At 39.6% G+C, this 27,064-nt stretch overlaps 1 long non-coding RNA gene and 2 pseudogenes across 1 annotated transcript; all 3 read left to right on the top strand.

Annotated features, from left to right (window-relative positions):
* LOC110349205 (uncharacterized) lies at positions 1-26,661 on the top strand. The gene is made up of 5 exons (XR_002395022.2): positions 1-607; positions 694-734; positions 17,344-17,424; positions 22,967-23,146; positions 23,914-26,661. It is a non-coding gene; the product is annotated as an uncharacterized LOC110349205 (long non-coding RNA).
* On the top strand, positions 14,420-14,932 carry LOC147823573 (large ribosomal subunit protein eL21 pseudogene; annotated as a pseudogene).
* Positions 23,538-23,728, top strand: LOC101723331 (ATP synthase subunit ATP5MPL, mitochondrial pseudogene; annotated as a pseudogene).
* Positions 26,662-27,064: the final 403 nt, after the last annotated feature.

The following is a 27,064-nucleotide window of genomic DNA, read 5'->3' as shown; positions in this document are numbered from 1 at the left end:
TGAAACTGTTTCTTTACATTTTCTTCAAGTCCCATCCTCCCTCCCGGGATTAGAGATAGAATTAAAAACATCCAATTCCATCTAGGAGTGATAGCTTTTTAAAATCAAAGCATGTAAAAGTAAGGTTCACCCAGATTTTTACCGTTTTAAGTGTTGCAAATTCCAAATACCTTTCAGTAGTGAAAGGTGTTTTGTTTTCTTCCCGTGTAGAAACGCAGTGTTGATCACCCACGTGCATGAATGGCCTAGGTAATAACTTTCCGCTGAGTCGAATAATGTCTAAAATTGGTCTCACGCATTCCCTCCACTGGCAATCACACGCCTCAAGAACGGACTTCAAGGCCAGTTTGACGTCCGCCGATTTGCTCCCTACCCTCAGGACGGAGGGTGGAAGTAGGGCTCCTGAACACCGGAAGGCGGCTCACAAGATTTCCTGCCTTCTCCACCCGTTTTCACCGCTTTCCGACCGCCACGTCCAGCAGAACTTCTAGCTCCTCTGTGCCACAGTTGTCTCATCTGTAAGCCAGGGCGTATAACAGTAAATTTAGGAGTAGCTAACAGGATTTTTATGAGATTTTGATGACAACCTGTATGTAAACACAGTAAGGTAATGATTGTTTCAGGTTTCCCTTTAGCACCGATTTTTGGCTATAAGCTGTTTCAATTTTGCTTTATTTCTATTTATTTATTTAGGTATCGGGAATTGAACTCAGGACCTTGTGCTTGAGAGCCAGGTGCGGTGCCACTGAGCTAAGTCCCCAGCCCTCAGTTTTGCTTTATTAATATTGGGTGTATCTATTTTTATTAATTGGTTGGATGACTTTGAGCAAAATCACTCAATCACCTCAGCAACTTTCTTTTCTCTTTCTTTCTTTCTTTCTTTCTTTCTTTCTTTCTTTTTCTTTCTTTCATAGGGTCTCATTATGTTTCAGACTGGCCTTGAACTTACTATGTAGCCCAGGCTGGCCTCGAATTTATGGTGGCAATCCTCCTGCCTCAGCCTCCCGAAGGCTGGGATTGCAGAGAAGCGCCACCACGCCCAGCCTCAGCATTGTTTTTAAGACCTAGAGCAGAACCTTTAGCATGGCTGTGTATGTCTCAATGCAGGCCCTTCCCTTACTCTCCAGGTTCCAGACCACTGGCCTCTCAGGTTTGGACGAAGCCACTTTCCTTTCCACCCCAAAGTCTTGTTTGTTTTGGTTTACAATCATTCCTCCATTTCATTAGAACTAATTCAAAACTCATATTGCCATTCTCCCCTTTCCAATATGATCTCATCTGTTTCTTTGGGGAAAAAAATCAAGGAATTTGGCCCAGAGCAATTTTTCTCAATTAAAATTTGTGGTTGTATTTCTGAGCTTCTGCAGCAGGGTTCTGATAAAAACGTGGGGTTGTGATATAACTGAACTTCTCCTAAATTGCTGACACCCATAACCCTATAATATTTTTTATTTTTTGTTAGTCCATGGTTACAGTACCTAATGCTTATATTCTTTGTGTGGAGTTAGTACATGCACATAACACATCTTAATTCCTTTCTTCATCCTCTTTCCTCTATTCCTGCCCACTTCTGTTCATCTCTCAATCCCCTTCCCATTTGAGAAAGATCTATCTCCTGACTTCCTGTTGTCCATCTTTTCTTTGTATTCTGATTTTCTCATAAAAGAAAAATCATATGATAAGCCTGGGAATCTGATTTATTTCACTTAATATGATACGTTCATTTTCCTACAAATGACTGAAGTTTATCCTTCTTTATGGCAGAGTAATATTCTGTATAAATACCATATTTTCTTTCTCCATCTATCTGTTGATGAATATGTAGGCTGCTTCCCAGATTTAGCCATTATAAGTTGTGCAGCTATAAACATGGATATGCATGTATCTCTGTAATATGATGTCTTTAACTCTTTTGGAAAGATACCTAAAGGGAATAGCTGGGTCAAATGGAATTTCTAGTTTCAGTTTCTTCTTTTTTCTTTTTTTTTTCAGTACCGGGGATTGAACTTGGGTCCTTGCGCTTGCGCAGCAGGCAGCGAAACCACTGAGCTAAATCCCCGGCCCTAGTTTTAGTTTCTTGAGGAATCTCTGTACTGATCTCCATAGTACTAGTTTACATTCCCCTCAACAGTGTAGAAGTGCTCCTTTTCCCCTTGGGCTCGCCAGCATTTGTTATTTGATTTCTTGACCATGGCCCTTCTTTCTGGGGGTAGGATGGAATCTTGGTGTTATTTTAATTTGGATCTCTCTAATGGTCAGTGATGTTGAGCATTTCTTCATGTATTTATTGGCCATTTGCACTTCTGTGAAGTGTCTATCCTTTTCACTAGCCCATCTTTTGGTTAGGTCTTTTCTTTTGGGCGAGTGTGTCTTTTTGAGTTCTTTATGTATTCTAGATATTAGTTCTCTGAGGAGTAGCTGGAAGAATTCTTTTACCATTATGTAGGGTTTCTCCCCAGCACACATTTCTCTGCCTACCCTCATGACTGCTCTAATCCTCTGCTTACTATGGGCTCCTCTACCTTACTGCACTTTGCTCTTGTCGTTTCTGCAGATAGTGGCCTGAGTGTTTTTGTGTGTGACAATTGGATCATCTTCTTGAAAGCAGAAACTATGTGTGTGTTGCTTCCATTGCAAGCTGCACCCATAGCTAAGTGCCTGGCATGAGGTGCACATTCAAGAAAGATTTGTTGACTGAATAAAGAAAAAACCCCCTTGAATACAATTAATAGAACTGGTGCACGCCTGCAATATTGAGTAGTAATGACAATTAACGTATACTAACAACCATATCAGGTACAAAAAAGAGGGACCCAACCCATGAAATAATTATTTACTTTACCTATTGGTAACATAGGAATGGGGTTTGTCAGCAAGCATACATAATTTACGAGCTAGTATAGAATAGTTGAAAGTCGGTACTTTAAAATATATAAATATAAAAAGACAAGGCCAGGTAAAGAGCTAGAATAAATATTTAGACTAGTGAGCTCTGCAAGGTTAATGAAATTGAGCTGTAAATGGGATGTTATGTTTGCCAGGAGCCAAAACAAAAATGAAAATATGATTGGTTCCTATGCTGATCATTGACCCCAGGGAAAAACACTCCAGTTCTCTGAGGTAGGAATCTAGGGGAATGCTGCCTGCCGCCTTACTTATTTATTTATTTATTTATTTATTTATTTATGTATTTCTGAAAGAAGTTTCTTTGAAGAGACAATCACTTATTTTCTGAATGGCTCCTTAAGTAGCTTGGCAGACTGCCAAAACCTGTAGTCTCAGCAGGGCAGAGGCTCTGACTGTAGATTCTTCTCCTGAAATTTCTGTCCCACTGCAATTAAAGAGGAGTGTAAAGGTTGGTCTTCCTCAGGGCTGGGTGGTGTGGGCGTATCTAGGTTGACCAGGCTCTACCTCAGGGGTGTCAAAATATTCCAGCAGTGCCCGCACCCACCCCAAGAGTTGCTGGACCCAGGCCTGCAGGTTCAGCTTTGGGTCCTCAGGGGGCTGCTGATGGGCCCCCCAAAGGGAGGCCGAGAGGACGAATGCAAAGACACCCCGAGCTGTGCCTAGCAGAGCCTGTGCACCACAAATGACCTTCTCTGATGCGTTCCTTCCTCCTCTCAGAATTGACGTGAGAACTATGAACTTATGAAAAACTCCCGTGTCTGCAGTTATCTGACTATTCCACGGGCTTAGGAAGAGGAGACGCCCATTCTACTAGTTGAACAAACAAAAAGAGAAGACAGAATTGAATTTGTTTTTGTTTACTAATCATTTCCTTACCTGAATTTTATTTATTTTATTTATTTTTATTTATTTTTGCTGAAAGCAAGAAGAATTGCTTCATGGCTTCTAATCTTTGCACCTAATATATATATATTAAAAGCATATATGTCAGCAATTAAAAAAAAACTCTATGTATATGCCAGGCATGGTGGTGCACGCCTGTAATCCCAGCACTTGGGAGGCTGAGGCAGGAAGATTGCTTTGAGTTCAAGGCCAGCCGGGGCTACATAGTGAGTTCAGGGCCAGCCTGAACTACAAAAGGAGACCCTTCCTCAAAAAACCAAAAAAAAAAAAAATCTCTGTATTTGCAGATTAATAAGGTATTGCATCAGGGAGTCAAGTAAGTGAAAATAGAACAGGAATTTGTGGAATTCATGGTCAAGAATCAGGAATGACTTCACAGTATAAGTTTGGGTTCTCCACCCCTGCTACCTTTATACTGAAAGATTGGGTCCCTGTTTCACTGAAACCAATCCCTACTACAGACTTTTCTCTTGCTACAATATTCTCAGTACATTTATTTGGTCTCTTGGACCAAGTTTCTGAATTTAAAAAGTAGTAACTCAGTGTATAACGTCTGTGATCCCCAGTCAAGTTCTTGCTTTTCAAGTTAATCCAAACCAGATCTTTCCACTGGAGGTCAGGAAGAATGTGTGGCCCGTTCAAGAGCCACCTTGGACATGGCGGTATCGGGGCAAAGCCTAGGGAACCCCAAAGTGCTTTGCTCAGTGGTTGCCAGCACTGTTGACAGAGGGAAGCAATTATTTGTATAGTAATTTCCTCTGTATTTTTTTTCTCCTGAAAGAAAATATTCTAGTAGCAAAACAGATCTAAAATTGGATATTTTGTATGTGTCTCATTATGGCTTTGTGGACAAAAGAACTAAAAACAATGGTAGTCTAAAAATAAAATTGCTTTGTTTGTTCTGGTCATGCTAGAAATATAGACTCTTTCACTAGGAAGGAAGGGTACTAACTGTGTGGTTGTAGCATATGAGCAAAATGTATCTAACACTGAGGACAGTAATTGGTAAAGGCTGAGTGGAAATGTGCACAGACATCTAGAGTATTTATCTCTATTTCAAATATTTAGATTTAGCACTCCATGGATATTAAATTAGAAGGGCTTTAATAACCAGTATCTATCTAGAAGTGATATTGTCTTGGCCAGAAAGCCACTCACTCAGTTTTGAACATCTGGCTTTTCCCTGGGTTCAGCAAATTTCTGTCTTTAAATATTTTAGGTTTGGAATAGTAATCCCAAAGGCAGTCCCTGAAGGCTGTCCTTTGTGACTTATCCTATTGCATAATTCCACAGTGGGACTAGCAAACCAACAAATCTAAGCCTGTGCCACCCACATAGCAATGACTATAGTATCTCCATAGGATCTGTACTCTGAGTGGTGAAATGACAAAGAACATGTAATCTTCCCCTCACTGACTGCTATGTTAAGTATGACTCCAAGTACTTCAGCTGTATCATCTCATTTAACTGTCAGAGTTGGCGTTACTATTCTCAATTTATAGGAAAGTAATTGAGGTATAGAGAGTTTAAGCGACAGCTGGTGTGTACCATGGAGCACACATTTCAAGCCAAGGTCTCCGGTTGGTGTTTTAGTCCTAACTTCCCAACTTGTTCCTAAAGTGACCTTTGGACATATTATTTGTTCTTTGGCTGTGGTTTCTTATACATCAAATGTGGAGAGCTGAACTAGATAGTTTTTAAGATTCCCCATATCACCGTATCGTGCGAGTCTATGATTAATTTGCATTCTTTGAGTAGTCTTGGTAACTTGAGAATAGCATCAACTGTTGTGATCTGCTCTACAGCCCTACATTTTACCAGGGAGAGCTGCTTTGCAGTGGGAATGCATGGCATGGTGGTATAGTAGGAAATCCCCTGGACTGATATCTGAGACTTTCTGGGAGGAGGGCGGAGATCAGGGTGATGTCCTCATCTGTTCAGGATGCTGCAACAGAGAGCTGTAGACTGAGTGGCATATAAGCAAACAGAACCTTACTTCCTATAGTTCTGGAGGCTGAGAAGTCCAAGGTTAGGGTGCTAACAGATTTAGTTTCCAGTGAGGGCCCATTATCTCATTATCTCACTGCAATGGTGCCTTCTCACTGGGTCCTCACATGGTGGAAGAGAGAACTCTAGTTGCCTTAACCTTTTATGAGGAACCCAATTCCCTTAATGAGAGTTCTAGTCTCATGACCTGATCACTGCCCAGAGACTCCATCTCCTAATGCCATAGCTTTGGGGACTCCGTTTCACCAGATAAATTTGGGGGTGGCACCAGCATTCAGATCATTGCAGACAGGAACCTATTTTACTCCATAAGCTTTGTCATATTATGCAACATTTCTGAGTTTTGGTGTTTTTCACCTGAAGTATAACCATGTGATTCTCATACTCTTGATTAAAAGAGTATCTTGATTAAAAGAAACAGTGTATATGAAAGCCTTTACACACACAAGAGTATGCTTATTAGTACAGTGATTGAATGAATATTAATCATCAATGGCCAAGAGAAGAATGAAAAATGTGTGGCCCATGTCCAAGTCACAGCGCAAGTGGTACTTGCTTTACTCTGTGATTGGCAGTTTCTGCTCTGTTAAGGGCCCTTTTGATGTCTACCTTGCTTCTACTTTTGTGCTCCTTCCTCAAGAGAGAGATAGCTGGGTGATGCTGGAGGGCTCCAGGCACATCTCAGTGGTCCTGTGGCACTGGGGTTGATCTGCTCACTTGGGTGCCTCATCTGTGGGAGTGTGGGCAGCTCAGCAGCCTGGGCTTGCTCATTTTCACATCACTATGACCCAGTCTTGCGCGTGCAGAAAGTCAGTGGTCCAGGAATGACTTTTTGTAGACTGCAAGCCCTGTGATCTTTCTGTGCATACGATGCAATTAAAGTACACTTAGGTGTCAGTAGCAATAACTGTATAAGAACAACAACGGCAAGAAGAATAGCTACTGCCTACTGAGCGAAAGGAGCTCAGCTAATGGAGAGTTGATATTTGCATATAAATCACAACTAGGCTTAATTTTCTTCATTTGTCTTATCTAGGCTGAATTTGGACCTTTGGATCTGGAGCTGCAAATTGTTATTTCCAGTCTGGCAGAGCTGCCTCTGAGCTGATAGTTCTGGCAGCGTCTTCCACTTTAATCTTTATAACAGTGTTTTATTGAATAATTTGAATTTTATTTCACTTTTGCTTATTTGGTGAAATGTGTGGAATGGAAAAATGAAAGTATAAGAGTGCTGATTTAAATGATAAGTAATTTGTTCTCATACAATTAATTCAATTTAGAAAAAGATGGAAATCATCAAGATGCCAAAAGCTGGGACAATTTATCCTTAATCGGACACATATTGATCTTAAGCCAGTCAACTGGGGTTTAATTCTCAAAGCAAAAAATCAGGATTACAGAATGGGCAAAATTCTGGAAATCTCTAGTCCAAGAGTATGTTTGTTTGTTTATTTATTTATTTATTTGGTACCAGGGATCGAACTCGGGTCCTTGCGCTTGCAAGGCAGGCGGTGGAACCACTGAGCTAAATCCCCAGCCCTCAAGATTATGTTTAAATGGGTTGTAATTGGAAATTTTATTTTTTAATAGCATAATAATATGGAGTTCCATTTAGAGAATACATAATAATGCTATTCAACTATCACAAATTTGAAAATTTTTAGCAATGCATTTTGTAAGAAAAATGGACAAGGGCTTTCAACTCTGAAGCCCCTACCACCTCATGGTAGCTGTCTGTCCTCTTTCTTTTCCATCTTTTCTCCCCCAATAAACTGTCTTTTGTTAAACAAAAAGAAAAAAATAAAAGAAAATTGGGTAATTTGTGTTTTCCTATTTCTCCAAGCAGTTCTTCAAAATGGGCATAGCCCTCACCATTGTAGAGAAATCACGTGTTCTGTGAATGGCAAAGCTGAGCGTATCGGTTTGCTAGAACCAGTGTAACAAAGTACCACAGGCTGAGTGGCTTAAACCACAGAATTTATTTTTCACAATTCTAGAGGTTAGAAGACCCAGATCCAGGTGCTGGCAGGTTTTCTGAGGGCTGTCTTTTTGGCTTGCAGATGGTGGCTTTCTCACTGTATCCTCCAATGGCTCTTCCTCCACGGGCCCATATCTGTGTCATAATCTCTTCTTCTAAGAATAACTGTCATTTTGGATTAGGGCATCCTACATGACCTCATTTTGCCTTAATTGCTTCTTTAAAGGCTGTATTTCCAAATATAGTCATACTCTTGGGTATAGGTGGTTAGGGCTTAATGTATAAAACAGGGGGACACAATTCAACCCATAACACTATGACATGATCCAAAGTCAGTGACTCTAAATTCATTTTTTTAAAAAAACCCATGAAGTAGGACAGATAAAGATGGCATAGAAAAAACTCATCATTGGACGTCAATGTGGAAGCAGATAGCTCAGAGACCAGAAAAAGAAATTGGTCCAGGGAGATGAATATTTTCTTTCTCTAAAGCAATGTTTTCCCTTTTCATTGTTGATAAAGTATAGCAAAACAAATACAAAAACCTCATGGCTTTAAGCAATGTGACCCTGGTATAATGTTAGTAGATCTAGGCCAGGTACGTATTACTGCTCTGAGTAATCACACCATGGCTGCTCCTCTGCAAAATGGCTAAGGCATCCAGAGAGCTTTAATCACCCTAATCAGGTCGTTCCTGGGACTTGAAGGGGTTCTGGTTACTAATCTTCAAAAGAGCTGAACTACTTTCTGCATCCACAGGCTAAAAGGGTTATTAAATTAGTTGCACAGAGAGACAGAATTAATACTACTTGATTGAGCTAAGATCATCATATTCTAAAAAGCAATTAAAACCATTCTGACCTTTGAAAAGTAAATCACTGCATTTTTATGTTACATTTCAATCTGAGAAAAGGCAAACAGTGAATTTAATAAGTATGAATGAGTCATGTAACTAACTTTTGGAAGACTTTAATATATAATTTTCTTTAAAAAGTAATCTAGGGGCTAGGGATTTAGCTCAGTGGTTCTGTCACCTGCCTTGAAAGTGCAAGGTCCCAAGTTTGATCCCCGGTATGAAAAAAAAAAAAGTAATCTAGCAATCATAGAATCTAGGTTTTTATGTTCCCTTTTCTGTTGAAGAAGACTGGTGCTTCAATGTGTGAAATATAGGCTCACAATGCATTTTTTAAACCTATACATACCAAGAAATATGTGTTCCTATATATTAGCCAAAATTTCATTAATAGCTCATTTTTACCAAGTGTTAGGCTGTCATTTCCTTGCTATTTCAATTGCCTGTACCACAAAACATGAAAAAAAGAAAACCCAGATTGACTTCTGAGAAACAAAAGTGTATTGAAAATTGCTTGAGTATTCACATGCTGGGATTTAAGTCATAGCAGAATCCGTTAGTTGTCAATCAGAGCCAATAGATTAATTGCTAATGCGCTTAAGGAGTCTGATGTTGAGCATGTGAATTAGAAAAGGGCTTGAAAAGATAGGTACAAAGAAAGGGAAGGGAGAGAGAAACGACAATAGACACAAAAACACCCTGGAAGAAGAGGCAGTTATGAGCTTTGATGGCCCCTGAAGGTATCACTGTGTAGCCACTGAGGTTAGATCAGTAACCCAGAATCGCAAAGAGAGATTTTCACACTATGAAAATTGTGGAAATCAGTTCACTCAAAATGTGCAGCTATGATAGGCATCATACCCTTATTTGTTGTCATGCAATGCCAAAAATGAATAACTCCCCTTATTTTTGGTGGTACCTATGGTGGGGTCCTGCACACAGCAGGAACTTAGTAAGTGTTGCTTGAAAGCACGAATCGTCAGGAAGGCTCACGTCTATTAGGAGAAAATAGAAGACACGTCTGCAGTTTAGCAGTGGTGTGCCATGCCTTAGCCAGAGTTGACTTTGAACAAAAAGCCAGTGTGTGGCTCAGGCTGAATCTCCTGGGGAAAGATGGGCTCAGGAATGGTGTTAGGACCACATGAAAGGTGGAAAGGGAAGAAGGTGTGGGAGGCAGGCAGATACCTGTGGGAGTCCCTCAGATTGTGGGAATGGAAGGCTCTGCTCCCGGCAAATTGCTCATGTTGCAAAGCAGGGGAGAGTGCAGCTGCCGGCAAAGGGGTTGGTGCACCTGTCTCCGCCCCAGGCCTGGAAACGGGGACTTTATTCTTCCTCCTGTAAATAGTGGCTGACTCTGTTTTGGGGCAGAGGAGTGAAGAGATTAAAGCAGAAAGACCTACCCTGTGTCAACAAAAGGAGTGAACTGGAGAGAAGTCAGACAAGCAGGAGGCTGAGTGACCAAGGAGGAGCCAAGGGGAGTGTGATTTGGGTAAATGTGAGGGACCGAGCATCATTTTAAAGGCCAGTTAGTGTGAGCACTAGTAGGGGACTAATAGAGTACAGTGCATGGAAAGGGTGAGATGCGGAGAGAAGAATTAACAACACGCACATCTGAAGCTTGCTCTGAGAGAATAAAATAAATGTGATGAAACAAAATAGAAGAATAAAGAAAAGGAAGCCAGATAAAGAGAAAAATTCAATTATTTCAATTATACACTAATATAAGACACCACGAGGAATGGTACAGCACCCAATTCAGTATCTGTGGGTACACAGTTCCCTACTTAGGATGGCGGAAGTTACAGCGTTTCCATCTTATGACAGTGTGAAAGCACAGAAATCATACTTTGGGTTTTGAATTTGAATCTTTCCCTGGGCTAACAATGTGAGGCCTGGTGCTGGCGGTGGCCGGAGGCGCATCTCCCAGTCAGCCCTGTGGAACTGAAACTGCGGTGCGCTGTTGCCAGTGGGTGAGTTGTTTGGATGCAGATATTCAGTACTTTTAAGTTTCAAAACTTAAAAACGGTCTTTGTGTTAGATGCTTTTGCCCTGCTGTGGGCTACTGTAAGTGTTCTGAGCGTGTTTAAGGTAGTCTAGGCGAAGCTGGGATGTTTAGCAGTTTAAGTGTATTAAAGCATTTTCAACTTACGGTGCCTTCATCAAACAAAACACATTGTGAATCAAGGAGCATCTGCATCACCTTAGAGAGCTCGTTCACCCGCACATTCCCAGGAATGGCAAAGCCGTTCACGCTGAAGCCAGAATAGCCCAGTGGTGACTGGATGTTGTTAGAGGTCGGCAAACACAGCTGGGATGAGGGCCTACGGGGTAGAAGTAGTTTAGAAAGTCCTCCGCAGGGAAGTATCCACAGCCAGTGGCATGTAAGGCTGCATTTTACCCTCCTGTTGAAGTCTTGGTGGTGTTAGTAATTTGAAGTTGTCTATCTCTAATTAAATGCATTAAATCTTTAATGCTTCTTTTTCTAAACCAGTGAGCGCGCTCTTCTCTCTCTCTCTCTCTCTCTCTCTCTCTCTCTCTCTATGTATGTATGTATGTGTGTATTTTTATTTTTTTTGGTACCAGGGATCAAACTTGGGTCCTTATGCTTGCGCAGCAGGTGGCAAAACCACTGAGCTAAATCCCCGGCCCAAGTGAGCTATATTTTTAAATGTGATCAACTAGTGTTTTGAAATAATTGTCCAAATAATGTTTTTTTTTGAGCCAAGGTCTCACTATATAGGCTGGTGTCAAACTCATGGCAGCCATCCTCCTGCCTCAGCCTCCCGAGTGCTGGGATTACAGGCACGTGCCACCAGGCCTGGCCTCAAATAATGTTTTAATTCCAAGTTTTAGCATACTTTCTCTCTATATGTACATATATGGAAATATATATACAAAACGTACATGCATATATATATATATATATATATATATAATACACACTGTATATGAGGTGGGGAAAAAGAAATATATATATAGTCCCTTTGCAGAGTCAGCAGTATCCTGGAACAAAACCAAAACAGAATCTGCCGCTCTATGTTTTGATCATCTAGTGCTTGGGAGAATGATTGGTAAACTGAATTGCAGTGGTATTATTAAAATTCATGAACCAGAGAATTACCAATGTGTGATATTCAAAAATGCAGAGGGTGCTAAGTATCTCTGACATATTCCCTAAAGGTTTAAGCATTTTGGGAAAAAAATGTTCGAAGTCTGTCAAGAACATATTGGATTTTCCCGAAGCATATGGTGATGAAATAGAATATCATTTTGAAGAGAAAATATTGTCATACTGGCTTCCTGGCCCAACATGTCATAGTCATTTTGTATTTCTGTTTTGTAGTTGTCTTTCTTTTGTGCCCTTTATTTGGTGATTAATTTTGTTCCTGGTCTTGGAACAACATCATTGTTTCATCCCCTTTCTTTTGGCCGTTTCTCTGTCTTTATTTTTTCTGGCAGGCACTTTTGGGCTCTACAACAAAGTCTTTATTCCGAGTTTTGAGACTGTGAGGTGTGCGCTTTGATCAAGTTCTTGTTTTGAGTATGCTGAAAGAGTGTTCATCTTTTACCCTTTCTGTCCTACATGGTTTGTGCGCTGCTGTTTTATCCTCTTTCTGAAGTAGTTGCTTTCATTTCAGACCTGGCTAGATTGAAGAATAGAAGTGGTTATTCTGTAGCTTGTATTTGGAAAAAAAAAATCCATTTTCATTTTGAGAAGATGATAAGTAGGAAAAATATATCCCACCTGGCCCTTTGACTGCATTCTCGTTCCGTCCCGTGGGCTCTTTGTAAACACACTGAGCCTGCTCCCAGCGCTGGTCCGGGGCTCATCACCCAGTTAGTGGCAGGCAGTGTTGTGGTCTGGTGTCCTCTGGGGTGTCTGATTTGTAGGCTCAATTTCCAATTCCTGGAACTGTTATATTAAACTGTTTTCTAAGGTCGCTACGGAGCAACACAGCCTCCTCAAGGGCTTTTATTGTCTTAAAGTTTCAGAATCCACATGGTATTTCTCCTTGGCTGTGAATTTCAAATTCTTTGATACACACTCTCAATGATTATGACCTGGAAAGTTTAGATAACTCTTCCTCAACTCAGACCCCTACTTGAGGCAACTATGTTGCAATACGTGATTCCCTCCACAATGGAAGCCTAGTCCTAAAAGCATGAGTCCCAGAAAGGCTTCACTTTCGTACTAGAAAACGGGCTGGGAAAACATGGCTGAACCCTTGATCAAAATAATAGGCAGGCTGTTATGTGTCTGTAGCCCGGGCTACATCCGGGTTCCTGGGAGGAGCATTATGGCGAACTTGAAGCAAGATAGTAAAAGTTGCAGCCCCACTAGGGCAGTGAGAAACAGTGTGTGAGACAAATATTCCCTGGAAGCCAGGGAGTCTCCCAAGGAATGGTTTACATATAAACCATTTAAAAAAACTGCCTAAAAATTGTAAACTTTAGTTTTAATTCACTTTTAAGAGGCCAAATTGTGGAGGAAATGCTTGGAAATGGAGAAACAAAACAGAAAGTTTGGTCTTCTTTCAAACCCACTAAAAACTCACATTGGAGATGTTTTTGGGCTTTTCTTGATTTTGAAGCGATTTCTATAGACGATAGGAGGTTGCCGTCATGAGAAAATCTCCTCTTCTCATAACAAAAGTTAGCAGAAACTAAAAGGCTTCTCTAAGGCAGTTTAAGAACCAGCATCCAGGATGACTGTCAGTTCCAGATGATGTCTTTAAAATAGAGTGAGGAACAATGGAAAACATAGGTTTCTTAGAAATAATTCATAAAATAAAAGTACACTAAACACAACTGTGACAAGAAACCTAGCTTCTTATTTCAACCTACTTTCCTTACTTTCTTCTTTCCCTTCTTTCCTCAACTTCCCTATTTCTTGGATTAAATGCTGTGCATCTTTTATTTTGCAGTTTATCCATTTGGGACCTGGATCACTCTAAAAATACTCAGAATGACCTGTAAATGTCATTGAGCTATCTGAAATATATTACTATTGTTGCAAACATGATTTTCTTTTATAAAATTAATTTAAAGAGTTCACTTCCACCGAATCCTTTCATTTCCCCATGTTGAATTGACTATCACCTCAGTTAGACTGTACTTAGAAACTTCCGTGCTTCCACTGGAACTGATTCCTCCTTATAGAATATTCTTTCCCTCACTTCTCACTTATGGAAACCCTTCTGTATTAGTCAGCTTTCCCATTGCTGGGACCAAACACCCATCACTTAGAGAAAATGGTTTATTTGGCTCATGATTTCAGAGGGTGATTGTCTGTCTCAAGGCAGAAACTCCATGACAGAAGGGCACGGAAGAATAAAGCTGCTCACCTCATAGTTGCTAGGAAGCAGAGCAGAAGAACAGTGCCAGAGAAAAAGTGGTGAGAGACCACATGTAGATACTAAACTGCCCAGCCCCCGAAATGCACTTCGCCAACCCCCCCAGGTGGCTCCCAAGCCAATCAAACTGACAATTAAGCTACCATTGCATCTTCTCGTTAGTTAAAGCCTGACTCAAAGTCACTTCTTCTGGTAAGTAGTTTTTCAGCAGATATTTACTGAGAGACTTCTGTATGTCAAATAGCATTCTAAGGGCCGGAGATCCAACAGTTAACAAGGAAAACAAAGTCCCTGCTCACATGGAATTTATATTCTGGGAGTTGGAGATAGCCACTGATGAATAACCAAAAAAGTAGTTACATAAACATGTAATGGGGCCTTTCAGCTGGAACCGCCATCGTCCAGTAATTTGCCAAAATGATGAACACAAAGGGAAAGAGGAGGGGAACCTAGTATATGTTCTCTAGGCCTTTTAGAAAACATGATGTTTTTCCTTTGGCCACATATATGTGAATCTACAAAAAGGGTGATATTGTAGACATCAAGGGAATGGGTACTGTTCAAAAAGGAATGCCACCCAAATGTTACCGTGGCAAAACTGGAAGAGTCTACAATGTTACCCAGCATGCTGTTGGCATTGTTGTAAACAAGCAAGTTAAGGGCAAGATACTTGCCAAGAGGATTAATGTGCGTATTAAGCATATTAAACACTCAAAGAGTGGAGATAGCTTCCTTTCCTTCAAGGAAAATGATTAGAAAAAGAAGGAAGCCAAAGAGAAAGGTACCTGCGTTCAACTGAAGCGCCAGCCTGCCCCACCCAGAGAAGCACACTTTGTGAAAAGCAATGGGAAGGAGACTGAGTTGTTGGAACTGATTCCCTGTGAATTCATGGCAGAAGCTGGGGATGTAGCTCTGCCATGCAGAACCTAATGAGCAGCTGAGGGCCCTAATCCCTACTTCAAAATAAAAAATCATCCTGTGTTGTAAGGATGGTTTTCTTAATTGAACAGGTGTGTGGTGCCTTTACCTCAGAGAAACAAATATTTGGAGCAGATTTTCATTATAGCCAGTTAATTGTGTCAGGTCATTACTCTTCAGTGTTTTTCTTGCTGAAAGATGTGAGGTATTGTGCAGATGTGTACTCAAATGGCCAAATATTTATGAAACATTTATATTGGCTTGAAGATCTCTAAATCACCTTGGGGACAAGATGTATCAAGATAAATGGAAGTCAGTATATGGCATTTCAGTTAAATAAATTGTTTAAAGCACCCTTAAAAAAAACATGTAATGGGTTATAAATACAAGATAAAATAAAGGAAAGTTAGGGACCAGAACGTGGCAGGAGGAAGACCAGAGAACACAATTATAGTTTCTTTTGTGGTCCAATAGACAGATGATAACCATACTTTAAGAAATTACATGCCCTCCTATATATGAGAGAATGACACAAATGTCTTATATGTTGAAAGATGCTTGTGGACAGGAAGTTATTTAGCTTTGCATTCTCTAGCATTTTGTATACAGTAGGTATTTAATCAATGTGAAGTGAGTGAGTTCAGTAACACACAGAAAGCTGACAGGTTCTCTTAACACATTCAATACATGCAGGTGTCCAGTTATCTCAGACATGTCAAGTAGTGGAAAAGAGCGTTGTGTCTAATGATTGGTAAGCAAGAGATCCAATGGAGGCCGGAAGTCAATCTTCAAATTCTGAACATGTGTCAACAGCAGAAGTCAGAGCAATGTGAAAAGACAGACACACAGCTGAGGGTGTGCTGGGAAGGCTAAAGGTGAAGGAAAGGGAGCGTGAATGTGAGGGTCCTACAGACTAAGATTTTTTTTTTTTGGTACCGGGGATCAAACTCGGGACCTTGCCCTTGGGAGGCAGGCGGCAGAACCACTGAGCTAAATCCCTGACTAAGACTAAGATTTTGAATAGCATATTGAAGTTTTAGCTTTTGTATGGCACCTCTTTAATTTAGTGCATTAGTTATTTGAACTATTTTGTAATGTTAAATGGTACATACCATTAGCTAAGCATCTTGTGGGGATAAACTTTGTATAAGAGTGCAAAAAAGACCACACTTGTTCAATATTTCGGCTATTTCCTGAGAGTTAAGGCAGTGAGCAACAGGCCAACAAGGGGAAGATTCTACATAACTGATTACTAAGAAATTCATGGGAGGTTGTCATTCCACAGTACTTAGAAACTTAGAAGCTTTTATTCAACAGACACGTGGAATTCACCACATGCCACGCACCATTCTAGTTGTTTAACTCATATTGACTCGATCATGTAAGCTAGATCCCATTTTCATATGAGGAAATAAAGGACAGGGAGTGTGGGAACTTAGCCAAGGCCTGCTGGCTGCACATGGGAGTGCCAAAATTGAGATCAAAACCTCACGTTCCCACGACTGTGCTGTCCCCTCTGCCTCTTGGTGTGGTGAGATTACTTCAGTAATGAAGAAAGTGCTCAAGCACCAATTCTTGCTGGTTCAGGACCTAGCAGCACCTTCACAGAAGGCCAGCCAGAGGTACTGATGGGGCTGTGGACCACATATTCCTGTGCTCTTCCTTGAGTTAAGCAACTTCATGACTCCATGGCCTTATCCAGCCAGTCTAGGTATTTGCTATTTTCTAACTTCAAAACTAGCCAGATTCTTCCAGGACATCAGTTGTCCAGTGAAACAATAGGGTAGTGGGATTCACTTTGAAGCCATGTTTGGAGAAGTTCTTAAATCTTCAGTCATCCTGTCTGCCTCTGGTAGCCTCTCGGTGCTTCCAGTTGGCAAATGGTTAAGCTGGAGAAGGCCATCTGTCTATAAAGCCTTTTAAAAGTTGGAAAAATTTTTGACTGTAAAGAAGGAAAATTATGTCTTTCCCCCCTGATATCAATATTGTTTGGTAGTTTTGGCTACTTTTAAATATGAAAGGAAAAAATTGAAAACAAATTACATAATTTTAAGTGAATAAATAGGGCCTGGCTTTCAAAATATACATCTATAACAAATTGAAATTGCTTTTAAAGCGACTAGAAAACTATTTTCTGTCTTTGTTTCACTCTCTTTATTTGATGAGTTCTTGTAAAGAGTAAACGAGGCTTTAGAAACCTAGTGATTTACCCAAATTTTACAGAGTTAGTAATAAAATTCCGTGTCTAGAGAACTTGGGCCAGGAAAACTCACTTCTCTAGCTTCTTTACTTCATTGAATTCTGTGCTGGTTCATAAAGTTGCCAGTGGAGCTCTTAGAAATGTCTCACTCATGAAATGAAGTATCGATTCCTTGGTTTATCCTTTTCCTCCTCCTGACTCAGATTTCCTTTCCCTTGCACAGAAGGTAAGGGAAGAAATGAACGACTGGACTGAGTGCTGAAGTGATGAAGAAAGACAAAGACTGCCAATCATGAAAGCTAAGGTATAGCAGTGGTAACTGTGCTCTGATTATTTTAGTAAGAAGAATTTTAGTGAGAAAAAGTCTCTTTGTATTCTGCAAACCACCACTGTATATTACATATTAATATATCATCAATAGCAATATTGTTTCCCAAAACAGAATGATTCCTGGGCTTGAGTTAGATAAAGTAGGCAATGGGTCAAGTGTTTGGGATGATCTGATTTTTCCAGGCATGTAGACACCTAGAGCACAAGCCCCACTCCAAGGTTGTTTGACTGTTACATACCTCTTTACTGGTTCCAAGTGGGATTTTCAGTTCTGGGCAACTGGATTTCCCAGTGTTTCAAGCTGGAGATCTAGATTCACATGTGAAGTCCCCCACTTCAACAGTTGGCATCTGTCCGCCGGAGCACACATGTTCCTTGGTCTCAGCTGGGAAAGTCTGGGTTTGGCCTCAGATGCAGGATGGCCCTGTATTTTGTTATTGTATGATTTTATTCCAAAACCAGAAATGACAACAACAGAGCCCTGGGAACAGGGGAGCAACTGATGAGACATAATTCTTCTAAAGAAGTATATCCTCAAAGGTCAGAAGGAAAAGTGGTGTAGACAGCAGTCATAGGAGCCCACTTTATATTCAAATGCACCATGATAGTGGCTTTGGGGAAGCATAGAGTATACTACCCAGGCAAATGGAAACGAACATTCTGCTAATCTTTCACAGATGTTCTTGAACTCTACTTACTCTATAATATAGGAACTTTTTTTTCTCTAGAACTGGGGATTGAAGCCAGGGCCTCCATACTGAACTGCATACCCCCCCCCCCCCCCCCCCCCGCCCCGCCACCTTTGTATTTTTAAAATTTTCAGACAGGCTTTTCTTAAGTCATTAAGTTGTCTAGGCTGGGCTTGAACTTGAGATCCTGCTGACTCAGCCTCCTAGACTGCTGGGATTACAGGCATGCAGTGCCATGCTCCCTGGCTCGACTCGGTGGATTTAAAACCAAGTATAACATCTATGCTGTCCAACTCAGCTTCACAAAGTACTGTACTAAACACACTCAGAGGGATGTTGGATGGCAACTTTGACACAGTGTTGTTCTTTCTTCCAACATATCTGGTATTAAAATTATTCAAGTACTTCTTTTGTCACTGCTAGCAGACTACTAATTTTGAGGAGGAACAAAATTTACCTTGAAAAAAATCCTACTTCTGTACTTAGCATCTTGGCCATTGTAAGGATTGGATAATTTCAATGGAATTGAACTGAAAATGACTGAAAAACTGTTGTATCAGTAATTATAGTCAGGGCGTCAGGGCCACTTGCATTTGTTTGGTGCCTTTTATGCTCCTAATGGGCTTATTTTACAACTCTTGTTTTGTTTGGTGTTCACAACAATGCATCATTATTTTATATCCATTACATGCCATTTTATTATGTCATTACTTTAAACACACACGTATAATATATAAAACGTTATGCGTATGTTATAGATGAAAGGGCAGAGAAAGCAGAGGATAAAGTAACTCGTGCTAGACACGAAGGGGGCAGAGAGAGGACCCACCTAGGACAGCACGCCGTCGCACGGTATTATCAGACGTGGATTGGCGGAGGTGCGGGACAAAAGTAAAAGAGGGAAACTGGGGGAAATTATTTCCAGCTCGTGAGCTTGGGAGACTGGGAGAAGAATGTTTTGCTCGTGATGGTATTGGAGAACTCATCAATAGCTGTCTTCAGGGTCTTGTCCCAGAGATAAAATGCTTCCTTTGACAATAGGTACTGTCTGATGCTTAATGTTCACCACTGACCAGAAGATGGAGCACTTTTGTCTTCATAGTTTATTGATTCATCTGCCTGGAGATGAAAAGGCAAAAAAAGAACTTTTTTTTTTTTTTCGCCTCTGACAGCCAGTTTCGCCTTTTCTTCTAAAGAAGCAAATGGAATTAAGATCTCAGCTAAATGTAGGAATATGATTGAGAGTGAGGAGAGAGAAAAAAAAAGGAAGAAAATGTCATTCAGCTTTTCCGATCCTTCCAGAGGGAAGCAAAGAACTGACAGATTCTGCAGACAGGAGGACCTAGTAACAGTTTAATGGGACCACCAGACAGTAAGGGCAGCAGGCAGCATGTAATTATTTTTAATATGCTTGGTTAGGGCTTGAAATATATTATAGTCCTACCTGACACTGAAGCAGTGGAGATGGAATTGACAATCTTCCTTGTGTATTGGGACAGAAACTAGCCTGAGGGTCCCACCAGGGGATAAAAACACAAAACGAAGAGTATAATGAAATTAAAGCTATTCAAGAGAACATGGGAGTCCATTAATAAGCAAGGTGGAAATATTTTAAATTGCTTTTTTGACAAGTTGTGTTAGATTATACACAAAACACTCACTTGGAAATAAAGGTCTTAAGCTACCTTTCTAACCTGTTTTAAGAGCTAGGTGGTGACTACTGCAGAGATTTTTTTTTTTAACCAGTACTTAACAGTTAGCTTCAGTTAGCAAACAAAACAAATAAGAAAGCAAACAAAACATACTGATGTTCATTCCATAATCAAGTACACCATTGTCTCTACAATTTAAGGAACCTTTCCAATAGCATCCTAGAAAAATATTGTTAGCAGAATATGAGAATATGTTAACATCAGGTTAATTGAAAAAAATCAAAACTCCTATACATGTATGTTGTGAAAAGTCAATGAACACATCTCAAGAATAATTTCCTAGATTTGAGGATTAATTAATGTCTTATAATAATTTATTTAAAAATACATATGGAATAGCACATTGAAACTTCCATAATTACTTCTTCTGGGATAATAATAAAAAATTTGCTCCATTTAAAGTCTTCCCTTTATTTGATTAGAATCTTATATCTTCTTACTGGGCTCTTAGGTAATTTATATGGCTGCATGAAATATAAAAACTTGGCCTAAACATATATATCTATATATATATATATTTTTGCTTAGATTCTTTTATTGGTACATTTAAGGTATACAGTACATTTACATTTATCATTGGGTGCTTGTACCTGTACATGATGTATCTTGGTTCTTATTTTTCCCCCATTACCTGTGCGCCCTTTGCCCCCTCCATCCTTCCCTATTTACATAGACTTTGTTTCCATTTTTTTCCTTTCTCATAATTTTTCTTTCCCTTCTTTCCTTTCCCCTTCCCCTCCCACTTCCTCTACCCCTTTGGGCCTTTCCTCCCTATTTCAAATTATCAATTATTCGTTTTAACCCTTATTTACACTTTCAGTTTCTCACACTAGAGAAACTATTCGGTATTTACACATGTGTGTCCTATTTATTTCACTTAAGAGCATAGCCTCAATGTGCATCCATTTAGCTATAAATGTCTCTAGTTTCTCATTCTTTATGGATGAGTAGTACTCCATTTTATAGAAAAACCACATCTTCTTTATCCAGTTTCCAATTGATGGGCACTTGGGCTGTTTCCAAGCTTTAGCTATTATGAACTGTGCCGCTATAAACATGGATGCACATATATAGCTGTGGTATGATTCTTTTAATTCTTTTGGGAAGATACCCAGCAGGGGAATAGCTGGGTCAAATGGGACTCCAATCCTAGTTGTTTGAGGTATCTCCATATCGATTTCCACAGTGGTTGCACCAGTCTGCACTCCCACCAACAATGAAGAAGGGTTCCTTTCTCCCCACAACCCTGCCAGAATTTGTTATTGGTTGATTTCTTGATAGCAGCCATTCTTTATGGAGTGAGGTGGAATCTCAGTGTTGTTTTCATCTGCATCTCTCAAATGACCAGTGACGTTGAACATTTTTTCATATGTTTATTTGCTGCTTTTACTTCTTTGTCTGAGAAATTTCTATTCATTTCAGATGCCCATTTTTGAATTGGGTCTTTGAATTTGGCGAGTCTGATATTTTTCAATTCTTTATATATTCTAGATAGACCTTTGTCTGAAGTACAGCTGATAAAAATTTTTTTCCCACATTGTAGTTGTCTCTTAGCTCTGTTGGTGGTTTCTCTTGCAGTGCAGAAGCTTTTTAATAAGATGAGATCCCATTTGTTGATTCTTTGTGCTAGTTCCCATGTTACTGAGGTTTTGTTCATAAAGTCTTTTCCTATGCCAATATCTTCAAGTGTTCTACCTAACTTATCTTCCAGCAAGTTTAGTGTTTCTGTCTTAATATTTAGATCCTTAATCCACTTCGATCTTAGTTAAGTGCATGGTGATAGATATGGGTCTAGTTTTAATCTTTGGCAGGTTGAAATCCAGTTATTCCAACACCATTTATTATAGAGTCTATCTTTCCTCCAGTGGGGATGGTTGGCTCCTTTGTCAAAGATGAGGTGGCTGAGTATGTCTGGAATTATTTCTGCATCTTCTAATCTATTCCACTGATCCTCAGGTCTGTTTCTTTGCCAGCATCATGCTGTTTTTATCACAGTAGCTTTGTAGTATAGTTTTAAGTTGGGGATTGTGATACCCCCTGCCATGTTTCTGTTGCTTAGAATTGCTTTTGCTACTCTAGGTCTCTTCTTGTTCCAAATGAATTTTTGGATTGTTTTCTCTAGTTCTGTGAAGTATATTGTTGGAATTTCAATTGGCATTGCATTGAATCTATATAGTAGTTTTGGAAGTATGGCCATTTTCACTATATGGGTTCTTCCTACCCAGGAGCAAGGAACGTCTTTCCATTTTCTTATATCCCCTTTGATCTCTTTTTTCAGAGTGCTGAAGTTTTCAGTGTAGAAGTCTTTTGCTTCCTTTGTTAGATTGAGTCTAGATATTTCATTTTTTTGGATGCTGTTATAAAAGGAATTGTTTCCCTAATTTCTCTCTCAGTGAGTCTGCTATTTGTGTATAAGAAAGCTATTGTTTTTTGAGTGTTGATCTTGTATCTAGCTACTCGACTGAATCTGTCGATTAAGTCTAGAGGTCTTTTGGCGGAGTTTTTTGGATCTTCTATGTAAAGTATCATATCATCAGCAAATAATGACAGTCTAACTTCTTCCTTTCCTGTCTTTATTCCTTTTATTTCTTTCTCTTTCTAGTTACTTTGGCTAATGTTTCCAGAACCATATTGAACAGGAGTGGTGATAGTGGGCATCCTTGTCTTGTTCTTGATTTTAGCATGAAAGTTTTCAGTTTTTGACCATTTAGGATGATGTTGGCTGTTGGTTTTTCATAGATAGCCTTAAACAGGTTAAGATAAAGACCTTCTATTCCAATTTTCTGTAGGGTTTTTATCATGAATGATTGTTGGATTTTGTCGAATGCTTTTTCTGCATCTATTGAGATGATCAGCCTAAACATACATTAAGCTGAGTTTCAGCCTGAAATTCAAAAAGTCGTGATTTAGTATTTAGAATAATCTAAATTATGGAAAATTTTAAAACTTTGGGCTTGTCATTAAATATATGGAAATTAGACAAAACATACAGCATAATGATAAATATTTCAACTATCCAAGTGTTTTATGCATATGAAATATTAACTGAAGCTTAATGAAAACCCTTATTCTACATACAGAAACCAATAAAATGGCTTTATATTTTTCTACTTAGGCCATTAGTTGGAAAAGGACTCTAGCTGTCTAGCCCGGAATGGAGACTGACTCCAATTACAGAGGAAATATCAGTGTGTCTCCAGGTCCGTACAACTTCCATGCCTGAAGGAATATCCCCAGTCGGGACTCCAGAAGCAGGGGAAAGCTGCCACCTTGGTGATGAGGAGTTTAAAGTCTGGTGAGTGGTTCAAGATGAGAGCTTGGCAAGCTACAGTTATATGCATCAGGGCAAATTAGACAAAGTCTGCCTCACTTTTACCTCTGTAAAGAGAAGATAATAAATGACATCTCTATTGTAAGAAAATTGAGTGGATTAAATGAGAGAATGTAGGTAGAGGACTGGACTTAATGTTCTCCTCCCAAACAAATGCCCCCAAACAGCTATTTTTATTATCAGTAGTAGGAGGCTAAAAACGACTGTCTTCTTTAGTCATTAAATCAACTTGAACTAGGAGATGCTCTGACCTTCGGAGCCACTGCCCACCCCCCCTCAGGGGCTCCACAAGGTGCCTGCGCACTCGGTGACCTTGAGTGCATGTTGGGGTCTGGCGCAGCCTGGATGGTTGATCTTGTCAAGATGCGTCAAAGCTTCATTAAAAATGTCTGGGTCCCCTTGAAGCCATACTATACCCAAGTTTACCAGGAGATTTGGGTAGGAATGGGGTTGATGAGCTTCATTGTTTATAAAATCAGAAGTGCTGATAAAAGAAGTAAAGCTTTAAAAGTTTCAAGTCCTGTACTTTCTCATGGTCATCACTAACCAGCTCTCTTGAGTACACATGAGACGAAACATCAGTCTGCCTGTAAATCTAAGCCAACTGTGTCAGATGGCAACACAGAACATCATTGTAAAGTGCATAAGTAGTATTTGCTCTGAGGGATGGATAAATGAACCTGTGAGATGCACCTCCCCATTCTGGGACTGTTTTGTGTGTCCCCTAACAGATCCTTTGTACGGAGCAGCTGTCAGCAGACCTCTCGTCCCACCTCCCGATGAGCCCTCAGGGATGAGGAGCACACATCTTGGTTGTTCACCACAGGGGTTGGTGGTCCGGGTCCAGGCACTCACTCGGATTCTGATAGTCAATAAATGTCTGTTTAACAAGTAAAAAAAAAAATCAACTCGAACTAATGCTTACCATTTAACTTTATTCTTAAAAAAACCCATTTCTTACTTTTGTATTAAATAAACAAAATACAATCATTATACACTATAAATACCAATAAGAAGAAAAAAATTGTTCAAGGTCTTAGCATTCAGAGAAGACATGGGTATCTATAACAACACACACACACACATACACACATACACAAGCAGAGGGAACATTTTCCCCCATGCAAATATGTATCTCTATGATACATAAATAATCACATCTAAACCAAAGTAGTATTACAAACTCTATAGATGTTTAGTATAATTTCTTGATTTAATTCCAGACTTTTCCACTTTATAGGCTACATGACCTCATTCAAATTGCTGACCTCTTTTATTTGTCAGTTTCAAGTGTTGTTGGCACTAAGGAGGAATGTATATAAAGTGTGTGGCCTTTATTGCAGGACTCACAGCATCCGAGTTCTCTTCAATGCTCCCCTTTTAAGGACCTCTCTAATGGTAAAATGGCAGCATGATTAATTCCTATCACTCCTCTTCTCTCTCGGCTACTTTGATTCACTATGCCTTTAATTCTTCACATGCTGAGTTTTGAAATTCCTCTGAACTATTGATGACTTAGGGATGGAAGAGATTAGCTCAACTGAGACAAAATATACCTTCAGGAAGGTTCTTTTTCTGGATAGGATTCATCAGATTGAGAGTTATACTTGTATCTTATACTTGCTCATGTTCCTCATATGTCCACGTGATATGCTTTGAATATAAAGTTTGGTGACATGAAAAGACACGGAGTAGTCTACCAAGTAACAGTTAACCAATGCAGAGAAAGTTAATTTGGTGTCCTAAATGAGTTATTCATGTTCTTTAGCTTTAGAAGAAGCAACTGAATGAGCTGATAAAAAATTTCATATTCTATTGCCTGAAGTGTAGAAATTTTTTTGGCTTTGCTTTTATGCCCTTATAGGATTAAATATCTTTTCATCAAGTTGGCATTTGCTGTCTTCTATTTGTCAGTACAAAGTGTGTTAAGGCAAAAGATGAAAGAAGTGCTCTAAAAAACTGAAATCTCTCCAGTGATGGTTACAGCAGAAAGCATCCATTACAATTTTATAATGAAAGCCCTTGATGAAATACACATATTTAATGAGTTTTTGGAGAAGTCTCCCTTTCTTCATTCTTTCTTTTTGAAGGATAATTCATTTAACTGAAATTGACCAAGGGAAGGAAATGTACCCAGGCTTGAAATTTTGTTTGGAAACAATTGAGTTCTGCCTTTCCCCAAATATAAATTGTGCAATTAATGGGGAAATTGGCTAGAGCAAGACTGTTGACAAAATATAGCTAGACATTTTGAACTATTTTTAGTTATTATGCTGTTTGTACTTAATAACATTTAACATGAACACTTAGTTACATGGAAGTTATTTAGTATGTAATAAAGAAGTAGCTGGCATTTTTCTTGAGAGCTATCCAGTGTTTAGAAAAAAAACAACGAACAAAAACCAAAAAACAAAGCTCCCTACACTCAGAAGAAATAAATATCCTCATATATCTTCATTCACTTTAAGTGGGGTGAAATTGTGCTAGGTTATATAAAACTTTATTTAAAAAATTCATTACATGCAAAACTTGTCCTGAAGAAGTAAAAATTCTCATTCCTAAAATATTTCAACACTTTTTTATTTTTATTTTTTGCTTTCAAGTGTATGTAAGTCCCTGAATGTAGCCTAATAAAATTTTATCTGGTAGGGAAAATTAGGGGAAAGACTCTAATAAGTAAAAATCATTGTCAGTAAAAAATGGTCTTTCTAAAGTCCTTGAAAATGCATGAAAACAGGTTCTACTGTTCAGTAGGTTGTTCCCATATGATCTGTCTCTCGTTGCCTTACTATCATTGTTAACAGTTTGTGTTGTGTCCTGGTCAAGTGCCACATGTTTCCATCGAGTGGATGCAGTCGTGAGATGCTGAGCACCAGAGACATTTGCTGTGACATCTCAGGATCTGTGAACAATGAACAATCCACTTCCCATAAGGCAATGAGGCAGTCAAGTCCGACAGGGCAGGTGCTCCATCTCCAGATGGAGCTCAAGTTCCGGGTTGTCCTTCCTCTCTTGCAAAGCCTGGACCTCTAGTTCATCTGTTTCACCAGGGCCTGGATTCTTCACCCTGTGCTCAGGATCTCCATCCAGAATCTAAGCAGACAATTACAACTCCAGCCTATCTCTAGTCAAGCAAAGCCAAAGCTCACTCAGCAGCCGGATTCATGACTCCTCCAAAAGAACAGAGGGGCAAAGGTATTGTTCTCCTGCTGCTGATCTGACTGGACCAGGAGCTGAGGGAGATCTGGTCAGGGAGGGAGACAACAATAGAACCATCTGTGAGGAGGCCAGAAGGAGGCGTCAGGATTGTCTCTCTTTGTTCTTTTCTGTTAGATTAATACAGAATTTCCAAGGGGTGTGATTGTGTACATGAGAGAGTGAATGTGCTTCACTTGTAGTTCTGCCAAAAATAGCCCTTACTGATAATAATAAAAAGACCAAAATAAATATGTAAGAATTAAGATGAAATAAAAATAATCCCATCCCATTCTCTTCCTTCCTGACTCCCATCCCATTTCTTCCTTCTACTCCGTTGTCTCAGAAGTTGCTGCCAACAAATCTTTCACATTGTCAGATTGTACTAGAGACTCATGCAATCCCACAGCGCTGTTTTTCCCACTTCCAACCCTTCAGGCTGATTCCTCAGTATCTGCGTTTCTTGCTTAACTGTGAGCCATGTGAAGGTGGAATCTGCTTGGTCTTGTTCTGTGGGGTCCCCGGTGTGTGGCACATCATTTTATAAGTTTAGCTATTATGCGATGGAATCTCTAAGGAGAATGACATTGATACAAACAAAAACATTGGAATGATTCAGGCTGAGAAATCCGTATGTAAGGTTAATGAATTGTTTACTCACATGAAATAATTCCCATTTCTCCTTTA

Source organism: Heterocephalus glaber, unplaced genomic scaffold (genome assembly GCF_053883595.1).
Source record: "Heterocephalus glaber isolate CG9 unplaced genomic scaffold, H.glaber_assembly_v1.0 deba00001572, whole genome shotgun sequence".
NCBI classification, from domain to species: Eukaryota; Metazoa; Chordata; class Mammalia; order Rodentia; family Bathyergidae; genus Heterocephalus; species Heterocephalus glaber.
The sequence above is the reverse complement of the archived record's forward strand: the minus strand, read 5'-3'. Positions and strand labels throughout refer to the sequence as shown.